This window comes from Rhinolophus hipposideros (genome assembly GCF_964194185.1).
Source record: "Rhinolophus hipposideros genome assembly, chromosome: 1".
NCBI lineage: Eukaryota > Metazoa > Chordata > Mammalia > Chiroptera > Rhinolophidae > Rhinolophus > Rhinolophus hipposideros.
The window spans coordinates 106,422,670-106,428,461 of NC_138047.1; positions in this window are offsets into that span (position 1 = coordinate 106,422,670).

A 5,792-nucleotide genomic window follows, 5' to 3' on the forward strand; every position below is an offset into this window, starting at 1 on the left:
TGTGGGTTTGCTCTGATTCTTGTTTATGTGTTTTCCAGCCCCAGAAACAGCTCCTACCCTGTGCCCCATAACACACACCTACACACTGGCCTACGAGAGGTTCAGGGCTGGGGGCTGTGGCACGTCCCCCAGGACCTAGCCCAGCACTTGGGGCCTAGTGGAAGGACAGTGTGTGTTGGCGGAATGAATGAATAAATGGTGCCCTGTGCTGCCTTCCCCCCCATAAAATGAAGGCCACTTTGAGTTCAGCGCCCAGCACAGCTGCCATAAACAAGCACCCAGCTGGGCCCTCCCCCCTGAAACTCCCCCCTCACCTTCCAGTTCCTGTGGACTCCAGCTTCTGTGAAGTTAAGGCTTCCTCCCTCAGAGAGCATTTTGAGTGTTTTGGCCTCTATCCTTCCAGGAAGCCCTGTCGCCAACACACACCCAGGGCAGGAAGCGGGCGAGAATAACTCCAACCTTGGGCAGAAAACATTTCAGCCTCTTCAGAAAGCGGTTCAGAACTCGGCCCAGCCTCTCCACGGTGCTGGCACGGTAAGCCTCGTTAAGTGCGGCCTCTTAGTTTTTTCTCGTGTTATTTGAATAGTTCCTTTTTCCTTTCATGCGGAGGCCATAGTTTCTGAGCGTGGGGCTTGCCTATGGCATAGACTAAGGATGGTAAGTAGGGCAGAAATCAAGCACTTACAGAGCACTTACAGTGGCCACGCTCAGAACTTTCTCTTCACAACCACCCTGAGAGATGAGCATAAAATCCTCATCTTACACTTGGAGCTCTTAGGCTCAAAGGGACCATATGTCTTGCCAAAGTTATGCTGCTAGGAACTCTCGGGCCGGTGATAAAACCTACAGCTTCCTAAAGGCAGAGTCAGTGCTCTTTATGGCAGAACATGTCTTGAAACCATCTTCATCTGCTGGGATTGTCCAAATATGTCGACAGTCACATGGGCTGCCTTCACTGGTCATAGACTTTCAAAAGACACTGGGAGTTCTGTGCACTGAGCCAAAGTCACTGTCACAAAGGAGATGTAAGACACCAAATGTATTATAAACTTCTACCATCGAAACATCTCAAAACAAAGAAGAAAAAGCCAAAAAGCAAATTGAGGCACATCCCATACATTTCCAGACAGGTCACATAGATTTCACCCATGCAGCATAACTCTTCCTAATTCCATTTCGACTCTATGGAGTGTGGAACTCTTATTTAGTTCCTTATTCATTTGTTCAGTAGAGATTTATTAAGTAGCAGCTGTGCCTCGTACAGCTACAGAATCAGTCTTTTGAAAATTAAAGCAGAGAATGTATGGAAATTAATCAAGTCTTTCTCACTGAACACATTATAATAACCTCTTACACATGGGCATCAAATGTTTACAAAACATATGCCTCAAATGTGTCATTTTGCCTCTGAGGCCTGGAAGTTTGACCATGCTGTTCCTCTGTCTGGCACACTATTCCCTGTTCTGAGCCCTGCTGCAATCAGGCTCAGACTACTGGGTATCTACATTGTCCTTTCCCTGACAAGGCATTTTTCTGACCCCAGACAAGATAAGCCACCTGCTGTGTTCTCCCACAGATTCCTGCACTTACCTGTCCTGACATGAGTCACAGATCTTTGCTTGTTCTTCTTTCTTATACACGTTCTTATGTTGCTCACAGCTGAATCCTGAGCACCCAGCACAGCGATTGGCGCCAGAAATATTCTATGCACTCCTCTCCCCCAAACATTTGATGAATGAATGGCAGAATGAACACATGCTTATCAATAGCTTTCATAAGCATCACAGGGCTTCCTGACACAGCTTTCTCGTTTTCACTGTTGATGTCATTCATGATGGTTTTGCCCTTTGCTTTGCAAAAATTGATCTGTACGCTTAAAAACAACTTTGCCTATTGTGCACATGTCAAGTGTTTTACAAAGTAATCTACATTTCCCTGCTTGATGTGTCATTTAAAAATAAGCAAAAGAAACCTATCCTGATCCTTACATTCATTCAGCTGTTTCTTAAGTTGGTCCCAGCCCTTGAGCGAATTTGTCAGGTAGGTGGCAGAGGTGTCTTGGATTCTCTCCAGGCTCCGTCATCAGAGGCTGGTTCCAGATGCATTTTTGTGGCAGGCTTGTCACAGAAGTCGTGCAGTAACATAAGTAGCAAGGGGCTTACTTAACATTGTCCCCTGCTGGTGTCTGCTTTCCTTTTCCTGCCCATCAGTGACTTCCTTCAAATGAGGCTAAAAATGCATTTTCATAGTTAGATATAAATTTGGTTATGGAATCCCGCAAGCATCTCCACAGTTGTCTAAAACCTCTGCCTCCAATTACAGACCCCACTCGAGAGGTATCTTAGTACATAGCTGAGCCCTTGACATTTGGAGCCCGCCAGCCTCAGCAGGATGTGCTTGGCCCAATCACTCATCAGCTATGGGCATTCAGAACCACGCTCCTTCTTATCACCATTAAATTGTAAGCACTGCATGTCTTCTGGTTCATGTTATTTGCAGCAGCCAGAAATGCCCATTGCATAGTAGGCCTCTATAAATATTTATTGAAAAAATGGACAGATGAATCAATCTCTGAGCCTTACTGTGCGTACATGGAAAATGGAAAAACAGTCTTTATAGGATGTTTAAAATGATCAAAGTTTGTAACATGCCTATTACACTACTTGGCACATAGTAATTGCTCAATGAATGGCTGCATGGTGACTAATATCCTTAGTCCTTGTGGAGGCTGGAGGAGGAACTGGCTTATCCTGCAGTGGCGAGGAGGAGGGAGTTATGAAAAGGGGATAATCCATTCAACAATGCTTCCTTCCCCAGGATTTTGGGTGACCTCTCCCCATGTCTGTGGCACCTAACCATGGGACATCCTAAGGAACACAGGAAGGTAGAGAGGCTTGGTTTCTCCTTCTCCAATGCTGGGGCCTAGAAGCAATGGACCTTGCTTGCAGCCTGTTCAAAGTGGTGTTATAATCATGGTACTGGCTGCATCATGCAGCCAGTTCCATTCTCTGGGCTGCCCAGGGGTTGTGTAAGCTAATGAATATCCTTTAATAGTTTCCTTTTATGCTTATATGGCCTAGAATTCATTCTGCTCTTTGCAACAAGGAATCCTGATTGCGCACTTATCTGTAGGCATAACTTTCTCACCTGTAACAAATGCCATTCCTGCCTATCTCAAAGGTTTGTATAAATATAATGATACATGCCAAAGCATCTGAAAGCAGCTAGGTGCAATGAGCGTTGGCACCGTGTCTATTTTATCCCCCCACTGAATACCCACTACTTAGCACGGTGCCTGGAATATAGTACGTGCTCAATAAACACCGACTGAACAAATGTTACAATCATCACAACTTAACTGGTAATCCTGACCCTCCTCACCATTTCTGCTCCTTCCTCACACGGCAGGCCCCACGTGGTTCTGATTATGCAAATTGGGTCCAGGTATCTCTGAAGTCAGAAAATAGACTCCGCAGCGGCAGGCCAGACTAGACAACTGTGATGCTGCCTACTAAGTATTGAAGGGGACCTGAGTAAGTAGGACAGCCAGCAATGAATCATATGTGGATAGAAAACTAAAGCTTGTGCTGCTGGTATTTTGAGGCAAATGCTTCCAAAATTCCAATTGACAGTCATAGAAATACTGCTTCATAATTACATATTAAGTACCAAGGCAAGGGCGGCATTTTAAATTGCACACAGCAGATCTCTAGCAAGACTTCCAATATATCATGTTGAAACTGGTATTTTGATGGATTAGAGTGGTGGCGTCTCCTGGCGTCGACACGACTGACATTTTGGGACAGATCTTCTTTGTTATTGGGGTTGTCCTGTGCATTACAGAGTATTTAGCTACAACCCTGGTTTCTATCCACTAGATGCCAGTTATACTTCTGGACTAGAGGGATAGTCCTCATGCTACAAAATCAGCATCTAGTCACATGTATTGAGCCCTTGGCAGGCTGTTGGCACTCTGCTGGGTACTTTGATTCAAAGTTCACAATGATGCTATAAGACAGGAAAAAATATCCCCATTTTACAAATGAAGCAATTGAAATGACTTGTTCAAACTAAATGACTGAATAATGAATGAATGAGGGGTCCAACAGCCGGTGGTGGGTTCAGATTACAACCAGCTCTTCTCATTCCCCGGCCGTCACTCTGACCCCTCCAGGATCCCAGGGTCATTGTTAATAAATGACAATTGCTCTGTGGACAAAGGCAGTGGACCTAGACTGAGGAGGCCTTGAGAGCTCTGAGAACGGGCTCTGACAAATGAACTTTCCTGAAGCAAACAAAGAACTCCTGGTCATGTTAAAGCTAGTGAAGATAGAGAGAATTCTTTTCTAGAGACCAGCTCTGGGGTGACTCTGAAGACTCAAAGATGGAAAAGATCACCATGTTTTAGTCTGTTTCAGCTTCCATTCAGCTACACACTGTTTTTACTTATTATTGCACCGTTTTCATTGGTTTGTGAAGGTTGCATAGGGAGTCGTGCATTTCAGTACCTGCTGGTGGCATGGAATAAGCATGTTTGTTGAGTAAATGGAAGAATAACTGAAAAGAGGTAGGAGAGAGGTCCCTCTTGGAACCTCCCCTCCCCATCTTTGTTTGGTAAACACTCAGCTGGGACAATGCCAGTCACCCCTGTGCTTCCAAGTGAAACCTCAGCTCTGAGAAACAACACAACAGGATTTTAGTATTGGAAGAATGCTTGGACATGATCTCATCCATCTCCAATGTGGTTGGTTCATGAATCTTGCCTATACTATTCCTGATTGTTAAACCCACTTGATTGTTCCTTTGTTCATTCATCCTTTCAGCTTGCTGTGTGCCTGTGTAGTTCTGGATGTAAGTGGGGAGGATAATTACGATGACCATTCATCCAACCTGTATTAGTTAAATAATGGGCTAGGTCGATGAACCAAAGAAGCCCTCAAGTTCCAAATGCATTAGTTTAACTATAATAGTGTATTATTCTCTCTTAACAGTTCAGAGGTGGGTAGGCAGCCCAAGCCTAGTAGGGCATCCTGCTGCATGAGGTTAGGCAGGGCTCATTTCTTCTGGTTTTCTGTTACTCCCTAGGGTACGGTCCTCTCCAGCAGGGCTGAAGCTGGCTTGCACTACCACGTAAGCATCACAACCTACAGGAAGGGGAAGGGAGAGTGCAGCTATTAATATTATACATTTCATTTCTCACATCCTATTGGCTGGAACTGAGTCACATGGCCACTCCTACCTGCAAAGGAAGCTGGGAAATGTAGTCTCCAGTCAGGTAGCCATGTGCTTAGCCAGACTTGAATGTATGAGTGTTCATTTTTTTAAAGAAAGGGACAAATGGATACCAAAGATCAAATAGCAGTCTTTGCCATACAGCCCTACTCCTTCAATCTTTCAGTTTACAAATAGGGAAATTGGGGCCCAGAGAGGGGAGGTAGCTTAGCAGAGATCACATAATGAGTCTTGGGCAGTATAACTTAGGTCTGTCTCCTGCCTCCTCGGCTACATAGTTTCCCCCTCAATACACGGTATCTTTTAGTAGATCATTACTATTGCTTCTGCTACATGTGGCTCTGCTTATTAGAAGGATTTATTCTCCCTGATACAGACTGTTCTGTTGAACCTTGGTTCTTAGTCCGTTTCTTCAAGGGAGGGGTGGATTCATGGAGCCTCTTAAGGAACTGGGAAAGGTTTTAACTCTCTCCCCATAAAAATACTCAAATGTGCATGCTTGCGCACACACGCACACAAGTTCCAGTACAGTTTCAGAGTGTTCATGACAACTCCTTTAA